Genomic DNA, 20,589 nt, shown 5'->3' on the forward strand with positions numbered 1-20,589 from the left:
ACTCAAGAGGGGCTGGCCCTGTGGCTGAGTGGTTAAGTTCTCGTGCTCTGCTTGGGCGGCCCAGGGTTTTGCCGGTTTGAATCCTGGGCGGGGGCGTGGCGCTGCTCATCAGGCCATGCTGAGGCGGTGTCCCACATGCCACGACTAGAAGGACCCACAACTAAAAATACACAACTGTGTACTGTGGGGCTTTGGGGAGAAAAAGGAAAAATAGAATCTTAAAAAAAAAAAAAAGAAAGAAATAGAAAATCTGAATAGACCTATGACAAGTAAAGAAATTGAATTAGTAATTAAAAATCGTCCTATAAGGAAAGCCCAGTCTTCATTGTTGAATTCTATCAAATGTTTAAAGAATTAATACCAAGCCATCACAAACACTTCCAAAAAATAGAAGTGGAAAGAACACTTCCCTATTCATTATATGATGCTAGTATTACCCTGATACAAAAATCAGACAGAGATTAACAGAAAAAACAAAAAACCCCACAGACCAATATCCCTTATAAATATAGAAACAAAAATCCTCAACAAAAACTAACAAAAATGATTCAGCAACGTATAAAAGGGGTTACACACCATAACCAAGTGTGATTTATCCCCGGAATGCAAAGTTAGTTCAATACAGGAAAATCAGTGTACTACACCATATTAATAAAGGACAAAAATTACACGGTCATCTCAATAGAGGCAGAAAAATTAACTAAATCCCACACTCTTTTATCATAAAAACGCTGAACTAGGATTAGAAGGGAACTTCTTCAACCTGATAAAGGCCATCTATGAAAAAACTCACAGTTAATATCATGCTTAATGGTAAAAGACTGAATATTTTCTCCCCAGATCAGGAACAAGATGAGGATGTCTACTCTTGCCACTTTTATTCAGCATCGTGCTGGAGCTTATAGTAAGGGGAATTAGGCAACAAAGAAATAAAAGGCAACCAAATTGGAGAGGGAAAGTAAAGCTATCTTTATTCACAGATGACATGATCCTGTATATGGAAAATCTTGAGGAATCCACTAAAAAACTATTAAAACTGATAGGTGCAGCAAGGTTGCAGGATACAAGATCAATATACAAAAATCAATTGTATTCTATACACTAGCGATGAAAAAACTGAAAATGAAATTAAGAAAACACTTCCATTTACAATAGCATCTAAAAGAATAAAATACTTGGGAATAAATCCCACCAAAGCACAAGGCTTGCACTCTGAAAACTACAAAACATTGGTGAAAAAAAATTAAAGATCTAATCGGAATCCCAGCTTACTTCTTTGTAGAAATGGACAAGACCATCCTACAATGCATAGGGAAATGTAAGAGAGCAGAATAGCCAAAATAATCTTGAAAAAGAATGAAGTCGAAGGACTCACACTTCTCGATTTCAACTCTTGCTACAAAGCTGCAGCAATCAAGGCGATGTGGTGCTGACATAAGGGTAGACATAGATCAATGGGATAGGGAGAGTCCATTTATGGTCAGTTGTGTCTTGATGCAAGGGTGTCAAGACAATTCAGTGGGCAAAGCATAGTCTTTTCAACACATGGTGCCAGAATCTCTGCTTAAAGAGAATTTTCTTTTTTTTCATTCATTCACTCACATAGAAAATGGATTGCCAGGAAATGCATTAACACCTAACAATGAAATATTTAGGGTGATGAGGTTATTTGTACATTTTGGTTTTTTAATACTTTTTGATATTTTCTAAATTGTCTTCTTTGGCTATGTGTCAGCTCTACAAATACTTTAGAAAAATGGTATTTAAAAATATTTCAATTTTACAAGTGGAAGAAGTAAAATGTAGAATTAATGTGATAATAGAATAGATGATTACATTTTTCAACAATTTAAACTCATTCATCCTTAAAATTTGTGGGCCTACTATATGCTAGACATTGTGTTAAGTACTTAACTGCTTTTCATACATACTTTTTAATCCTTGTAACAGAATGCAAAGTAGACTCTATTATCTTCATTTTATAGAGGAGAAAACAGATTCAGAAAGGTTATGCGAGTTATTTTGAGTCACATGGCTGGTAGGTGACAGAACTGGGAGTGAATTGCGGTTCTGTCTAGGTATAGGCCCATGATATTCCCACCTCCTGCCTTGAAAGCTACACACAGATATAGACGTGCTTTTGTACACTTGAGCTTCCAAATGTGGTAATCTTTTGTACTATCATGCTTCTAAACATCTAGTTATCCTTTATACCTTTTATACCATTTACCATCCTTTATACCATTCACTTCCAGTTTATTCACGATAAAATGAGAGTCCTGGGAGATTAAATAAATTTTGGTGTACCCATATTATGGAACATTATGCAACTTGTTAAAATGAATGAGCTTGACTTAAATACACTAAGACGTCAAAGATAAACCGTTTCGTGAAAAAAAAACCAAGTTGTGGAATAATGCATATAGTATAATTCAATTTATACTTAAATAGATAAACTCCAGATGATAGGTATGAATGTACTTCTGTGAATGCTTAGAAAAAGGACTTAAAGGCTTTACATTAGGCTGCTGACAGTAACTACCTCCAAGAAGAGGAGTAGGGATGAGAGGATAAAAAGGATGTTCACATTCTGCTCTGTGTTCTTGGCTGAATATTTTACAATAAGAATGTTTTATGTAATATTTGTGTTGTAAAGTGCAAGAGACTGAAAGTGTGGTGTCTAAACCAGTCTGACTATTTTTCTTATTGAATATAGAACAAAACACTATCCATAGGGAATCTAGCAACATATCAAAAGTTATATATGCATTTACATTTTGATGCCCAAGTCCCTACTTCTGCAAATCTATCCTATAGCTATACCTTTTATCCATATGAAATGATACATGTACAAGGTTATTTTGGGGGGCTTTGTTATCGATAACAAAACTGGAAACGATCCAAGTGTCTGTCAGTGGTTCAATAATCCAGTGTATATACTCAATGGAATATCATCCAGCTATAAAAAGAAATGAGAAAAATATCTATATGTCGATGTAAAAATATCTTCAGGATATATTAAGTGAAAAAAGTGTTGAATATTACATACAGTTAGATTTTGTGTAAGAAGGGGAGAAATAAAAATGTACACTTATTTTTCTTAAATTTGCTTAAAGAAAGATAAACAAGAAATTAATAAAAATGGTTTACTAAGGGTAATGTGACTATATAATTTATCTTCTAAACTAGGACACTTGTGAAAGTCAAAGGGGGAGCTAAATATAAATAAATTTATATAATTTTTGAAGTATTTGTTGATAAGTTTGAGGATTCTATAACATTTATATACATTCAAACAAAAATTTAAAAAACATTTAGTTCTCTGAATAATTATTTTTGGTACTCATTGACATATTTTAAGTAGTTTCTTAGCCATCTCTGTCTCTAATATCGCGGAGTTGGTATTTTTTTCTGAAGAAATGTAACTGTTAAGTGGTCTTACTTTTATGTTTTCCATAAAATTGCCTGCAATCTTCTTTAAAGTTGCATTCTATGGTTAATACATTTGAAGTTGTTGACACCTTTGATTGGCTCTCAGTGTAGACTGTAATTTTTTTTTTCTTTTGCTGAGGAAGATTCACCCTGAGCTAATATCCATTGCCAATCATCCTCTTTTTGTATGTGACCCACTGCAACAGGATGGCCACTGACAGACGAGTGGAGTAGGTCAACTCCCGGGAACTGAGCCTGGGCCACCAATGTGGAGTGTGCCAAACTTAAACTCTGGGCCACCGGGCCTGGCCTAGACTGTACAATTTTTGATTGAGCAAATACTTTCTTTAGAGAGGCATCTTAAAAGAGGAAGTTCTGCTACATGACAGATATTTTCAATTCTCAATTCTAATTATTTTCATATTGAAATGTATAAACACTTCAGCCCAAATCTTTTCACAGTCACAATCTTTTGGCTTTCCTTCAGAGTACCTTTCTTTTTTTCATATGGATGGCCACAGAATTTTTACTTCTTTTTTTATTATTTGGGTAACATTTATTATTATTATAACATTATATACATTTCAGGTGTACATCATTATATTTTGATTTCTGTGTAGATTACATCATGTTCACCACCCAAAGACTAATTACCATCCATCAGCATACACATGTGCCTAATCACCACTTTCACCCTCCTCCTTCCCACGCTTGCCCTCTGGTAACCACCAATCCAATCTCTGTCTCTATGTCTTTGTTCGTTGTTGTTTTTATCATCTATTTATGAGTGAGACCATACGGTATTTGGCTTTCTCCCTCTGACTTATTTCACTTAGCATAATACCCTTGAGGTCCATTCATGTTGTCACAAATGGCCAGCTTTTACCCTTTTTTATGGCTAAGTAGTATTCCATTGTATATATATACCACATCTTCTTTATCCATTCATCCCTTGATGGGCACCTAGGTTGCTTCCAAGTTTTGGATATTGTGAATAAAGCTGCGATGAACATAGTGGTGCATGTATCTTTATGCATTTGTGTTTTCATGTTCTTTGGATAAATATCCAGCATGGAACAGCTGGATAGTATGGTAGTTCTATTCTTAATTTTTTGAGGAATCTCCATACTGTTTTCCATAGTGGCTGCACCAGTCTGCATTCCCACTAGCAGTGTTTGAGAGCTCCCTTTTCTCTACATCCTCTCCAACACTTGTTATTTCCTGTCTTGCTAAATATAGCCATGCTGATGGGGGTGAGGTAATATCTCATTGAAGTTTTGATTTGCATTTCCCTGATAATTAGTGAAGTTGAAAATCTTTTCATGTGCCTGTTTGCTGTCTGTATATCTTCTTTGGAGAAATGTCTGTTCAGATCTTTTGCCCATTTAAAGATAGGGTTGTTAGTTTTGTTGTTGTTGAGATGCATGAGTTCTTTGTACATTTTGGATATTAACCCCTTATCAGATACGTGGTTTGCAAATATCATCTCCAAATTGTTAGGTTGTTTTGTTTGTTGATAGTTTGCTGTGCAGAAGCTTTTTAGTTTGATGTAGTCCCATGTGTTTATTTTTCCTATTGTCTCCCTTGCCTGGTCAGACATGGTACTTGAAAACATGTTGTGAAGACTTATGTTGAAGAGCACCCTGCCTAAGTTTTCTTTTAGAAGTTTCTTGGTTTCAGTATTACATCCAAGTCTTTAATCTATTTTGAGTTAGTTTTTGTGTATGGTGTAAGATAATGGTCTACTTTCATTTTTTTGCATGTGGCTGTCCAGTTTCTCCAACACCATTTATTTTGAAGAGACTTTCCTGTTTCCATTGTATGTTCTTGGCTCCCTTGTTGAAAATTAGCTGTCCATAGATGTGTGTGTTTATTTCTGGGCTCTCGATTCTGTTCCATTGATCTGTGTGTTGAACCATCTCTGCATCCCTGGAATAAAACCCACTTGATCATGATGTATGATCTTTTTTTTATTTTTATTTTATTTTTATTTTTTTTATTTTGTATAATTTTTAAATTTTTATTTATTTATTTTTTATTAATGTTATGATAGATTACAACCTTGTGAGATTTCAGTTGTACATTTTTGTTAGTCATGTTGTGGGTACACCACTTCCCCCTTTGTGCCCTCCCCCCAACCCCCCCTTTTCCCTGGTAACCACGGATCAGATCTCCTTATCAATATACTAACTTCCACCTATGAGTGGAGTCATATAGAGTTCGTCTTTCTCTGACTGGCTTATTTCGCTTAACATAATACCCTCGAGGTCCATCCACATTGCTGTGAATGGGCCAATTTTGTCTTTTTTTATGGCTGAGTAGTATTCCATTGTGTATATATACCACATCTTCTTTATCCAATCATCAGTTTCTGGGCATGTAGGTTGGTTCCACGTCTTGGCTATTGTAAATAATGCAGCGATGAACATAGGGGTGCAACGGACTCTTGAGATTTCTGATTTCAGTTTCTTAGGATAGATACCCAGTAATGGGATGGCTGGGTCATAGGGTATTTCTATTTTTAACTTTTTGAGAAATCTCCATAAGGTTTTCCATAGTGGCTGTACCAGTTTGCATTCCCACCAACAGTGTATGAGGGTTCCTCTTTCTCCACAACCTCTCCAACATTTGTCGTTCTTGGTTTTGGATGTTTTTGCCAATCTAACGGGTGTAAGGTGATATCTTAGTGTAGTTTTGATTTGCATTTCCCTGATGATTAGCGATGATGAACATCTTTTCATGTGTCTATTGGCCATATTCATATCTTCTTTTGAGAAATGTCTGTTCATGTCCTCTGCCCATTTTTTGATCGGGTTGTTTGTTTTTTTGTTGTTAAGCAGTGTGAGTTCTTTGTATATTATGGAGATTAACCCTTTGTCAGATAAGTGGCTTGTAAATATTTTTTCCCAATTAGTGAGCTGTTTTTTTGTTTCAATCCTGTTTTCCCTTGCCTTGAAGAAGCTCTTTAGTCTGATGAAGTCCCATTTGTTTATTCTTTCTATTGTTTCCCTCAACTGAGGAGTTATAGTGTCCGAAAAGATTCTTTTGAAACTGATGTCAAAGAGTGTACTGCCTATATTCTCTTCCAAAATACTTATTGTCTCAGGCCTAATCTTTAGGTCTTTGATCCATTTTGAGTTTATTTTGGTGTGTGGTGAAAAAGAATGGTCAATTTTCAGTCTTTTGCATGTGGCTGTCCACTTTTCCCAGCACCATTTGTTGAAGAGACTTTCTTTTCTCCATTGTAGGCCCTCTGCTCCTTTGTCGAAGATTAGCTGTCCATAGATGTGTGGTTTTATCTCTGGGCTTTCAATTCTGTTCCATTGATCTGTGGACCTGTTTTTGTACCAGTACCATGCTGTTTTGATCACTGTAGCTTTGTAGTATGTTTTGAAATCGGGGATTGTGATTCCGCTGGCTTTGTTTTTCTTGCTCAGGATTGCTTTAGCAATTCGCGGTCTTTTGTTGCCCCATATGAATTTTAGGATTGTTTGTTCAATTTCTGTGAAGAATGTTCTTGGGATTCTGATTGGGATAGCATTGAATCTGTAGATTGCTTTAGGTAGTATGGACATTTTAACTATGTTTATTCTTCCAATCCATGTGCATGGAATGTCTTTCCATCTCTTTATGTCATCGTCAATTTCTTTCAAGAAAGTCTTGTAGTTTTCATTGTATAGATCCTTCACTTCCTTGGTTAAGTTTATCCCAAGGTATTTTATTCTTTTCGTTGCGATTGTGAATGGGATTGAGTTCTTGAGTTCTTTTTCTGTTAGTTCATTGTTAGTGTATAGAAATGCTACTGATTTATGCACGTTAATTTTATACCCTGCTACTTTGCTGTAGTTGTTGATTATTTCTAAGTTTTTCTATGGATTCTTTGGGGTTTTCTATATATAAGATCATGTCGTCTGCAAACAGCGAGAGTTTTACTTCTTCGTTACCTATTTGGATTCCTTTTATTTCTTTTTCCTGCCGAATTGCTCTGGCCAGCACCTCCAGTACTATGTTGAATAGGAGTGGTGAAAGTGGGCACCCTTGTCTTGTTCCTGTCCTCAGAGGGATGGCTTTCAGTTTTTGTCCATTGAGTATGATGTTGGCTGTGGGTCTGTCATTTATGGCCTTTATTATGTTGAGGTACTTTCCTTCTATACCCATTTTATTGAGGGTTTTTATCATAAATGGGTATTGGATCTTGTCAAATGCTTTCTCTGCATCTATTGAGATGATCATGTGGTTTTTGTTTTTCATTTTGTTGATGTAGTGTATCACGTTGATTGACTTGCGGATGTTGAACCATCCCTGTGTCCCTGGTATAAATCCCACTTGATCATGGTGTATAATCTTTTTGATGTATTGCTGTATTCAGTTTGCCAAAATTTTGTTGAGGATTTTTGCATCTATGTTCATCAGTGATATCGGCCTGTAGTTCTCTTTCTTTGTGTTGTCCTTGTCAGGTTTGGAGATCAGAGTGATGTTGGCTTCATAGAATGTGTTAGGGAGTTCTCCATCTTTCTCAATTTTCTGGAACAGCTTGAGAAGAATAGTATTAAGTCTTCTTTGAATGTTTGGTAGAATTCTCCAGAGAAGCCGTCTGGTCCTGGACTCTTATTTTTGGGGAGGTTTTTGATTACCGTTTCTATTTCCTTACTTGTGATTGGCCTATTCAGATTCTCCATTTCTTCCTGATTCAGTTTGGGGAGATTGTAGGAGTCTAGGAATTTGTCCATTTCTTCCAGGTTGTTCAATTTGTTGGCATATAGTTTTTCATAGTATTCTCTTATGATCTCTTGTATTTCATTGGTATCTGTTGTGATTTCTCCTCTCTCATTCCTAATTTTATTTATTTGCGATTTCTCTCTTCTTTTCTTGGTGAGTCTGGCTAAAGGTTTGTCAATTTTGTTAATTCTTTCGAAGAACCAACTCTTTGTTTCATTGATCCTTTCTATTGTTGTATTCAATTTGCTAGTATTTTGTTGAGGATTTTTGCATTGATGTTCATCAGTGATATTGGCTTGTAATTTTCTTTTTTTGTGTTGTCTGGTTTTGGTATCAGGGTAATGTTGGCTTCATAGAATGAGTTAGAAAGCCTCCCCTCCTTTTCAAATTTTTTTTTGAGGAAGATTAGCCCTACGCTAACTACTGCCAATCCTTCTCTTTTTGCTGAGTAAGACTGGCCCTGAGCTAACATCCATGCCCATCTTCCTCTACTTTTTATGGGGGACACCTACCGCAGCATGGCTTTTGCCAAGTGGTGCTATGTCCACACCCGGGATCTGAATTGGCAAACCCTGGGCCACTGAGACGTGTAACGTGTGCACTTAACCACTGCGCCACCGCGCCAGCCCCTGCTTTTCAAATTTTTGGAATAGTTTGAGAAGGATAGGTATTAAGTCTTCTTTGAATGTTTGGTGGAATTCACCAGGGAAGCCATCTGGTCCTGGACTTGTATTTTTTGTGAGGTTTTTGATTACTGTTTTGATCTCCTTACTGGTGATTGGTCTATTCATTTCTCTATTTCTTCTTGATTAAGTTTTGGAAGGTTGTATGATTCTAAGAATTTATCCATTTCTTCTAGATTATCCAATTTGTTGGTGTATAGCTTTTTCATAGTATTCTCTTATAATCTTTTGTATTTCTGAGGTGTTTGTTGTAATTTCTCCTCTTTCATTTCTTTTCTTTTTTTTTTTTTTAAAGATTGGCACCTGAGGTAACATCTGTTGCCAATATATATTTTTTCTTCTTCTCCCCAAAGCCCCCCAGTACATAGTTGTATATTCTAGTTGTAGGTCCTTCTGGCTCTGCTGTGTGGGACACCACCTCAGCATGGCTTGATGAGTGGTACTAGGTCTGTGTCCAGGATCTGAACCAGTGAAACCCTGGGCCACCAAGGCGGAGTGTGTGAACTTAACTACTCAGCCATGGGGCTGGCCCTTCCTCTTTCATTTCTGATTTTATTTATTTGAGCCTTCTCTCTTTTTTTCTTGGTGAGTCTAGCTAAAGGTTTGTCAAGTTTATCTTTTCAAAGAACCAGCTCTTAGTTTCATTGATTTTTTTCTATATTTTTTAGTCTATTTCATTTGTTTCTGCTCTAATTTTTATTATTTCCTTCCTTCTACTGATTTAGGGCTTTGTTTGATCTTCTTTTTCCAGTTCCTTCATGTGCACTCTTAGACTGCTTATTTGAGGTTTTTCTTGTTTGTTGAGGTAGGCCTGTATTGCTATAAATTTCCCTCTTCAAACTGCTTTTGCTGTACCCTATACATTTTGGCATGTTGTATTTTAATTTTCATTTGTCTCCAGATATTTTTTGATTTTTCCTTTAATTTCTTTATTGACCCAGTCGTTGTTCAGTAGCATTTTGTTTAATCTCTACATATTTGTAGCTTTTCTGATTTTCTTCCTGTAGTTGATTTCTAGTTTCATACTGTTGTGGTCAGAAAAGATTCATGGTATTCTTTCTTATCTTTTCTTTTTTTTTTTTAAAGTTTGGCTAACTTTAACCTGAGCTAACATCTGTTACCAATCCTTTTTTTTTTTTTCCTTCTTCTTCTCCTGAAAGCCCCCCAATACAGAGTGGCATATTCTAGTTGTGAGTGCCTCTGGTTGTGCTATATGGGATGCCACCTCAGCATGGCCTGATGAGTGGTGCCATGTCCACACCTAGGATCTGAACCAGTGAAACCCCAGGCTTCCAAAGTGGAGCATCCAAACTTAACCCACTCAGCCATGAGGCCGGCCCCCTCTTGGTATTATTTCAGTCTTCTTAAATTTATTGAGACTTGTTTGTTGGCCTAATATGTGATCTATCCTGGAGAATGTTCCATGTGCATTTGAAAAGAATGTGTATTCTGCAGTTTTTGGATGGAATGTTCTGTATATATCTGCTAAGTCCATCTGGTCTAATGTGACATTTAAGGCCAATGTTCCCTTATTGATCTTCTGTTTGGATGATCTACCCATTGGTGTAAGTGGAGGGTTAAAGTCCCCTACTATTGTTGTGTTGCTGTCTATTTCTCCTTTTATGTCTGTCAATAATTGCTTTATATATTTAGGTTCTCCTATATTGGGTGCATAGATATTTACAAGTGTTATATCCTCTTGTTGGATTGTTCTCTTTATCATTATGTAGTGCCCTTCTTCGTCTCTTGTTACAGTTTTTGTTTTAAAGTCTATTTTGTCTAAGTATTGCTATCCCAACTTTCTTTTCTTTGCCATATGCATGGAATATCTTTTCCCATCTCTTCACTTTCAGTTTGTGAGTGTCTTTAGGCCTTAATTTTGTCTCCTGTATGCAGCACAAATATGGGTCTTGTTTTTTTTTTTTTATCCAGTCAGCCACCCTATGCCTTTTGATTGGAGCATTTAGTCCATTGACATATAAAGCAGCTATTGATGAGAATGTTCTTATTGCCATTTTGTTACTTTTTTTCTGGGTGTTTTAGTAGTTCTTCTCTGTTCCTTCTTCTCTTGCTCTCTTTCCTTGTGGTTTGATGGTTTTCTTTAGTATTATGTTTGGATTCCTTTCTCTTCATTTTTTTTTGTATTTATTATAGGTTTCTGGTTTGTCATTACCATGAGGTTCATATAAAATAACTTATGTATATAGCAATCTGTATTGATTGTCTGTTTAGTTTGACCTCTTGCTAAAAGCTCTACTCTTTTACTCTCCTCCTTCAACATTTTATGTTGTTGATATTGTATCTAACCTCTTTTTTTGTGCATGTGTGTCCATTACCCTCTTATCATAGAAATAAATAATTTTAGTACTTTTGTCTTTTGACTTTAATATTAGTTTCATAGGTGGTTGATCTCCTACCTTTACTGTATATTTGCCTTTACCAGTGATTTTATTGCTTTTTTTTTGGTGATAATTTGCTTATTCCTATTTGTGGTCTTCTCTTTTCCACTTGAATAAGTCTCTTTTGCATTTCTTGTAAGGCTGGTGTTTTGGTGATAACGCCCTTAGTTTTTGCTTGTCTGGGAAACTCTTATTTCTCCTTTCATTCTGAATGATAATGTTGCCAGGTAGAGCATTATTGGCTGTAGGTGTTTTTCATTTCAGCAATTTAAATATATTGTGCCACTCCCTCTTAGCCTGTAAAGGTTTCTGCTGAGAGTCAGCTGATAACTTTATGGGGTTTCCTTTGTATGTAACTTATTGCCTTTCTCTTGTGGCTTTTAGGATCCTCTCTTTATCTTTACTTCTTGACATTTTAATTATAATGTTTCTTGGCGTGGGCCTCTTTGGGTTCATCTTGTTTGGGGCTCTCTGTGCTTCCTGTACTTGGATGTCTGTTTCCTTCCTTAGGTTAGGAAAGTTTTCAGCTATTATTTCTTCAAATAGATTCTCTGCCCCTTTGTCTCTCTCTTTTACTTCTGGGATACCTATAATACAGATGTAAGTGCACTTGATGTTGTCCCAAAGGTCCCTTAGACTGCCATTATTCCTTTAAATTCTTTTTTCTTTTATCTGTTCAGCTTGGGTGAGTCCCTCTAGTCTTTCATCCAGCTTGCTGCTGCATTCTTCTGTATCATCTACTCTGCTCTTGAGTCCCTCTAGTGAATTTTTCACTTCCAGTATTGTATTCTTCATTTCTGGTTGGTTCTTTTATATATTTTCCAGTTCTTTGTTGAAGTTCTCACTGAGTTCATCCATTCTTCTCCCAAGATCATTGAGCAGCCTTATGACTCTTAGTTTGTACTCTTTGTCAGGTAGATTGTTTATCTCTGTTTTGTTTAGTTCTTTTTCTGTGGTTTTGTCCTGTTCCCTTACTCGGAATGTATTCCTTTGTCTCCTCATTTTGCCCTTTTCTCTGTGCTTATATCTATGTATTAGGTAGGTCAGCTATGTCTCCTGATCTTGGAGAGGTGGCCTTATGTAAGAGATGCCTTATGAGGCCCAGCAGTGTGCTTCCCTCTTGATATCAGTTCCAAATATTCCAGAGGTACCTGTGTGGGCTACATGTGACCTTCTGTTGCTGCAGGGTTGTTCTTGCTGCAGGTGCCTGGGGAGGCTAGCCTGTCCCCCTGGCCAGCTGGTTGTAATATTCAGCTGTGTATGGCTGCTCTGGACCCTTCAGACATTTTATCAGGCATGAAAAGCCCCAGAACAGTTGGCTGCAAGGTCTAATAGCACATTCCTGTTGCACTTTTTCTGTTAAGTGAGTGAGCCCCCAGTGTGTCTGGTTGCTAGGCTCAGGGCCTTAGAATTGCTGTAGGCCTCTGGCCTGTAAGGCTGTTGTCAGCTCTCTTAGGATTGCAGCTGAGTGGGGCCAGCCCCAGGCCTGGGAGCACCCAGTTGTTTCAGGCTTTGGAAGGGGGGCCAACCCCCTACGTGGGTGTTTGAAAAGCACAAATCTGCTGCAGCTGACAAGCCCCACCACCTAGCTGGGCCACACATCCTGTCAACACAGTCCTGCCCCATGCACAAGCACCAACCCCCTGAAGCAAACCCACTCACCCCACTGTAGAGGGCCCACACAATCCACCAATGCAAGCCTGCCCCTCGCCCATGCCCTGCCCTGCAGAGACACACGCACTGCCTGGGTGCAGAGGATCCAGGCACCCTGCTTATGGGGCCCACAAGTTAACTGAGGTCTTGCTTTCAGGTGAGGCCAGCCCCTAGGGCAGGCTGGTTGCCTTGGCTGAGCTGGATTAAATTGATACTCTCCTGGGTGGGGCAGACCCCTGGGCTAACAGGGCAGGGGAAGAACTGCAACAGCATCTGCCAGTGTCTGTGTCAGCACGCCTGTACTAGGTCACAATAATGGCTGCTGCCAATGTCTCAGTCCCTGGGGAGGTCTCACCTCTCACTGAGATGCACCCCGAGCCTATCAGGTGAGTCTCTTTTCACCAAAGGACTGTGCACCTTTCTTTCTGGTGATTTTAGGTTGCTTTCCCAAATGGGTGAATTTGTGCATGGGCCCTTTAAGACCAGGCTTTTCTCCCCCTTATGTCTAATAGCTTTTCTGGGGGTATTCCCTGTTGTAGTTAATAGCCAGCAAAGCCAGATATTATGACCCTTGTCTTGGTTGTGCTGAGTCCAAAAGTTTCTTATTGTGGTAACACTCCCCCACCCAGATCCCCTACTCCTCCAGGGAAGGCTTTCTACCTTAAGATTGTTCCTGGCTGGCTGTGAGGCACTGCAGCTCGAAGGTGGCTTTTTTCTCTCCAGAAAGGAATTTCTGCCTCTACCTCAGTCAGCACCATCCCTTGTTGTGGGGGTTCTTTTTATCCAGATTTCAGTTCTCTCTCAGGGGTAATTGTTCCAAGAGTAGTTGTAAATTTGTCATGTCCACGGGAAGAGGTGAGTTCAGAGTCAAACTATGCTGCCATCTTGACACCATCCCGATTCCATTTTAAATGATGTTTCTGTTTATTAGTTTTCACACACAATACTAAACCATGTCAAACTAAGAGTCCACTAAACTCATATCTGCTTTTTTTTTTTTTTTTTTTTAAGATTTGCACCTGGGCTAACAACTGTTGCCAATCTTTTTTTTTTTTTCTGTTTTATCTCCCCAAACCCCCCCGTACACAGTTGTATATCTTAGTTGCAGGTCCTTCTAGTTGTGGGATGTGGGACGCCGCCTCAATGTGGCCTGATGAGCGGTGCCATGTCCGCGCCCAGGATCTGAACTCTGGACCGCCACAGCAGAGCGCATGAACTTAACCACTCGGCCACAGAGCCAGCCCCCTCTGCTTGTTTTAATAAAAGTAGAAATATTAACTTGTAAAAACGGAAAAATCCTGGACAAGTGCTAAACTGGATGAGATGCTGAGACAACAGACAAAATGGGACTGGGCAGGCTAATGCTACCCATGGGAAGGATGGGGATGGATGGAGACAGGAACAAAACTTCTTGATTTCCTTTTTACCTAGTTTTGATTTTGAAACGTGAACATATTGTCTATTTTAAAAAGTTAGACTAAAGAAAGAAGAAAGCAACATGTAAAAGTGTAAAGAATGCTAACCTCTGTTTATTAAAAAAACACCCTACCTGGGCAAGGCTGGTGGTGTAATGAGTGATTAAGTCTGCACACTCCACTTCAGCAGCCTGAGGTTCGTGGGTTCGGATCCTGGGTGTGGATCTACACTCCAAGTCATGCTGTGGCAGTGTCCCATGTACAAAGCAGAGGAAGATTGGCAACAGATATTAGCTCAGGGCCAATCTTCCTCATCAAAAAACAAACGAAAAATCACCAAAAAAACCCAAACAGAACCCACCCCACCTGCTTATAATTTCTTCTTAAACAATGTTCTGAGGCTCCTCAAATTTGACTTGTAGTCAGTGAAAAGACAAAAAAATAAGGAAATTCTTTTGTTATGCCAACTAAAACATTGCTCAGCTTAACCGTAAATGAAAAGGTTAGGATTACAGTATACTTATAATAGTTCAAAACAGACATTTGGCCAAAAATGAAAAACAAAGTAAATGTTATGGCCATAAGAATTCACCTTGCAGACTTTCACTAAGGAAGCAAAATGACCAAGGGCCCCAGCTGCTGTGCATTATTCACACTGTTGTCAATATGTCTTTTGAGTAGATTTCCAGAAGTGGGATTGCTGAATCAAAGGGTAACTTAGATAATTTTGCTAGATATTGCCAAATCCTTTCACAGGAGATGGTGCATTCCCATAGCAATATATAAAAGTGCCTGTTTATCCACAGAATTGCCAGTGGAGTTTGCTATCAGACTGTTTTCTTTGCTGATCTGGTAGGTAAGAAATAGAATCTCTGTAGTTTTAATTTGCATTTCACTTATGAGATTAAACATATTTTCATGTAATTATGGATCATTCGTATTACTTTTTTCTATTAATTGTCTGTACCTATTTCTTATACATTTGCAATTTGCTTCTACCTTTATGTATCCAGCATCTCCAGGATCCAAATAAAGTATCCAGAAACTGCCATGGTAGAATATTCATATTATTTTGTTTTGTTTTGTTTTGTGGAAGATTAGCCTGAGCTAACATCTGCAGCCAATCCTCCTCTTTTTGCTGAGGAAGACTGGCCCTGAACTAATATCCGTGCCCAGCTTCCTCTACTGTATATGTAGGACGCCTGCCACAGCGTGGCATACGTCCGCACCTGGGATCCAAACCGGTGAACCTCAGGCTGCCGAAGCAAAGTGTACAAACTTAACCACTGTGCCACCGGGCCGGCCACAGAATATTCATATTCTTAACTGTTGCTGCTCTTCAGCCATGAGTCAATCTAGAATGCCACAAAGTGGTTCTAGCACAGGGCACTGAATCATTGCCAGTTATGGAGAGTAGTTCAGCTCTTCTTCTGGGAGCCTGGATCAGTCTGAAGAGTTGTAATTGGAATATCCCCTTTGTCAGTAATCTATTAGTATTTATGGAAATTTAACAACGGAAATTTAGCACCTTCTCCTGAGCAGAGATTAAATGTGCCTCCTTGTTTCAAAGTAACTGCAGTGAAAACATTCCACTTCCTAGTTCCTGAATCCTGGGAAGACCAGGTCTGTGGGCTTGATGGGTGTTTGGAAAGGCCCGCTGTTAGGCTTAATAACCCAAAGAAAGACCGCTGCCTCCAGCCCTGCTCTAGAAGAAACCCCCGTAATGATATCAGTCCTGGTCCTTAGAGGGTAGGTGAGAACAACTCTTAGGGAAAATAGAAGAGCTGGCTCCCTCAAACTGTGGCCTTTGAAGGCTAAATGGTAGGTACAGAGTAGAAACAGCAACGAAAACCCCAAAAACTTCTCACAAACTTGTTTCTATCCTAAGTCTTGTCCACAAAAGAGGAAACCCTGATATGACAAAGGTTTGGGAGAGTTAGCAGTTGTATCCAAAAGAAAGCTTGCGGTCTCCCCAGAAAAGGTGTGGTGTCAGATGAGGAGCAGACAAATAAGATCCCATTGCCCTGAAGAGTCACTCACCTGAGTGACGTCACCAGCTGCTGGACTAGAACATTCCATATTGCTGACAACAGCAGCTCTCCTTCCCTCAGAAGACTGTTTTCTGCCATTCTTCCTGAGACCCTAACATGCTTTCTCTTTTTATATTATTTATACTAGAGGGTAGGGACCCCCCTTTATGTTCTGAACTATGTGTTGCAGGGGACACAATACATATTCATAAAGGCTCTTTCTGAATTCTAAGCCAAAGCTTCAAGATGAGAAGCAGCTAGATGTAGGTATGATCAGGAATTATTTTAAACAGAGAGAAAAACTCAGCGTAGGTCATATAACAAATAAAAAAACCCCAAAATTTTCTTATTCCTAAATTGAAAAATAGTCTCATAACACAAAAGATAAGGGTAACTGGATCCTTGTACCTAATTGAATGACTTCTAAGCAGAGAATCACTTCATCTAGTGACATTAATTTTAAATGCAAGTTGTTTACCTGAAAGGGAAATACACACAGAGTGGAAGAGATCTATGAAACGCAATCAGCAAATGCTCCATTTGTCCATTTATGCTTTATTTCCTCATGAAATAAAGACATTTTCCTCTAAGTTCTGGAAGCCCAAGAGTTTTTGTTTTACTACTAGAGGATGTATATTTGCCTGTGCCTTATTGAATAGAACCTCAAATAATGAATAATTAAATTACTTTTCAACCAAATTTCTGCATGAGTTGTTGGCTTTGTGGCGCAGTTAATAATAAGATATGTACATTAGAAAATACCACGGAAATAGCCATTAATGTACCTAAAATGAAATCCTTATCAGTTAACCTATTGAGGTAATATAACATTTTGTCAATATTTATCAATATATACAAAAATATGATGGCCACTTAACACTGTTGAGATTTTTAAAATTATCAAAAGTTTTCAGAGGGATGCATGCTGAATTGTTTAACAGTAGTTACCTTTAAGGAGTGGGTTTGGAGAAGGAGAGCACATTCAGTTTGTTTCTTTACAGTGATTCTCTACTGTTCACACCAAGTTTGGAGATTATAACTACCAAAACGATGCCCGCCAATCATGAGGAGTACTGAATAAATGAGGCAAAGGATAGGACAATTTTGAGGGTGGCACAGTCTAGGAGTCCCTAGAGGGCTTCCTAGTCGAGTCCTGAAAGTGAGAAGATGGGAAGCCTGTGTGATAGTTGTGTCTGGGTCAGCCCTGTACCCATAGGCTCAGCCCATCCCCCCAGCCTCTGTTCTGTAAACTCCCCCTGGGAATCCTGACCAATAGTTGAATAAATGGACCACTGCTGATTCTTTTTTATTAACTTGGCTGTTTCTTGTTTTGACACCTAGGACGGGGAAAATATAACCTAGCATATAAGGGGCTATTTCAGGTCCACATTGCTCTGTATCACTGACTTTGTACAGAGTACCTTTCTGGTTCCAGTCCCCTCCTGCAATGTGACTTTGGAAGTTTTTGTGTTCTGGGAGGGAAAACATGATTGTAACATACAGCGGGTGCCATTGGTACTTATAATTGAGTTGGGTATCCTAAGCTGTTCACCCTGATAGAACACTATAGCATTTTATTTCTTGGTCAATGATACAAATGAACCAAATCGGCATGTTTTTCTTTTTTCTTTTTTTTAAGTTTGGGGAATTATTTTGATTTTGTTCTCAGATACCATATCCTGAAAACATGGATGAGTGTGACCCACAGTTTCTACGTATGACAACCTTTCTGCAGAAACCATACAAGGTTTTGCAGAGCTTTGTGGAGTATCTCTGGATCCATCATGTGTCATCTCAGGCTCCTGGCATGGGAGTGTTGTCCTTTCTGCGGCAGCGTGTTATAGCAGATAAGAGAACAGGGTGAGATGTGTGTTCGCTCTTGCCACTAATGAGTTTGCAGACCTTAATTGGGCCCACTGAGAGGCCTACTTAAATACCTTGTAAGTGGAAGAGAAGTTACACCTTGCATGGGGAATATTTTCTTTTATAGTTTTAATGGTGCTGTCTCCTATAAGGAGTAAAGGCCTGGGTCAGGAATGATGTTGCAAACCAAATTCTTTATTGCTTGGATTGAGGTCTGGTTATTACCTAGGGAGACTGGTTTACTCAGATCCTGTTAGGAATCACTGTCACCCCACTTGAGGGAAGCATGGGCAAGGAGAAGGAGTACCTACTGGACCTGTCAAAGTCCAGGGCTACTGCTCACTAGCTGTGAGAGCGTGGGGCACATGCCCAGGCAATGGGGCCTCACCCCTCCCAGATTCTAACTGTTTGATGAGTGATGCCAGAGGAAAAATGGAAAGAACACAGACCAGGGCTCAGAGCCAATTCTCCCACTCCTTCCTCCCTCTGTCCACCTACGCTGGGCCCACTTCCTCCCTGGGGTCTGGGGAAGTGGCTTCTCAGGATTTGAGACTGCATAGAGGCATTTTACTGAGGAGGGAGATGCATCTAGCAAATTTGAGCTGTACCCATCCTAGCCTCCTGGAGACCTGGGGTCACATAAACCAGAACTTTTGAGCCCTAAATATACCTTAGTCCAATGTACCTTAGTTCCTCCTAGTTCTTCCTAAAAGCTTTCTGCTGTTCTTTCTCCCAACCATTTGACCATGGACCGTATCTTCTACACCTACTGTAATACCTTGCATATGGTAGCTACGAAATAATGAATGGATGAAGTTACAAATGATGTGACCTCACAATGGTTATTAAATAGATTTCAGTACTGACCACCAGGTGGCTCTCATTTCCCTAAGTCCTAATGGCTTCTCCGGGAAACTAGACACTGTTGTAGAACCTTAAGGACTTTTATGTGTTAAAGATACTTGCCTGGAGTCACACTATTAGTTTATGACAGAGCCAGGGATAGAACCTAGCTCATAACATCCAAAATACCCAAACTATGAAGTAATAGCCTTATTCCTTGAGGCGCTGGCTCCAACAGAGCTCTTTAGGCTACAACCTTTAGTCATCAAACTTGTGCAGCGACAACTTCACATCAAGCTAAAAATTCAGCAGGGCTATGGCTGAACCAAAGCATCAGTGTAAATGCTTCTTGAAACCTCTGTCAGTTGGCGATAACTGAACTAATTTTTCCTGAACTTTTGTGATTTCTGCAGTGAGTCTCAAAGTGTGGTCCCCACCAGCAGCATCAGCATCCCCTGGGAATTTGTTAGAAATCCAGCTTCTCACGTTCCACCCAGACCTGCTGAATCAGAAGCTTGGGGGGTACGGTGGGGCTCAGTCATCAGCCCTAGTGACTCCAATGCACACTAAATAGGGTTCTTTAAGCTAGAAAAACTCCCAGGTCTCCCCAGTGAGGGCACTACTGACACAGTGCTCGACGATTCCATTTGCAAACTTTTCTCAATGTAAATTATTCCGAGGTTTAAGTGGTGGTGTGGGTAATGTAGGCACAACAGCCACAAGGTGGAAGCCATTTTCTCAAGGATGCTCTACAATCTCGAGTTTCTTTTGTTTTCCTTTAGCAGATTCCTAGCCCTTCCTCTTCTTTATACCCCAAGATCCCACAGACCACTGGTTCTCGTTCCTGCCTAGAATCACTTGGGGGAGCTTAAAAGTGTAGAGCCCAACACAAAACACCCTATGTCTACGTCCCAAAGATTCTGACCCAGTTGGTCTGGGGTGGTGCCTGGGCATCAGTATTTGAGGCTCTCCAAGTGGTTCTGTAGTCAGCATTGAGAACCACCGCGACTGTAGAAGTGGACAGTCACAGGAAACTTAACTGTGTGTGCAAGGGGGGTGGTGGTAGAGGGAGTAATTATTTTACAGCAAGATCCTCTAATATAAAGAAACCATGAGGAGAACTAAAGGATTAAGCTATCTTAATCTTCTCCAACCCCATCTCTCATCTTCACCTAATTTACACACCACTCTAGTTCAGTGGTTCTTAAAGGGTGATCCAGAACCCCCGAGGTCCCCAAGACTTTCAGGGAGTGCAGAAGTCAAAACACTTTCCTAACATTATTTGTCTTGTTCACTTTCATTCTCTCATAAGTTTATTGTTTTCCAAAGGCTGTAACGACATGATGTCATTGCTCTGATAGTGGATCGAATGTGTGCTTATTTTTGCCTTAAAAATGGTTCAATTTCTAATGATAGGTATCCAGTGATATAGCCCTGAAAGATTAAAGCTCCTTGGGGGGTCTTCAGTAAATTTTAAGAGTGTAAATGGGTTCCTGAGATAAAATTGTCTGAGAACCATGGCTGGGATCTATGGATATAACCAATTTTTCCT

The 20,589-nt window shown here is 39.2% G+C and overlaps 1 long non-coding RNA gene across 1 annotated transcript in view; it reads left to right on the forward strand.

The window, feature by feature from the left end:
• LOC139082767 (uncharacterized) overlaps positions 1–20,589 on the forward strand; it is a 40,700-nt gene that overhangs the window by 3,410 nt on the left and 16,701 nt on the right. The gene's annotated exons all lie outside the window — the stretch shown is intronic.

The sequence above is a fragment of the Equus przewalskii genome, chromosome 4 (assembly GCF_037783145.1).
Source record: "Equus przewalskii isolate Varuska chromosome 4, EquPr2, whole genome shotgun sequence".
Taxonomy (NCBI): domain Eukaryota; kingdom Metazoa; phylum Chordata; class Mammalia; order Perissodactyla; family Equidae; genus Equus; species Equus przewalskii.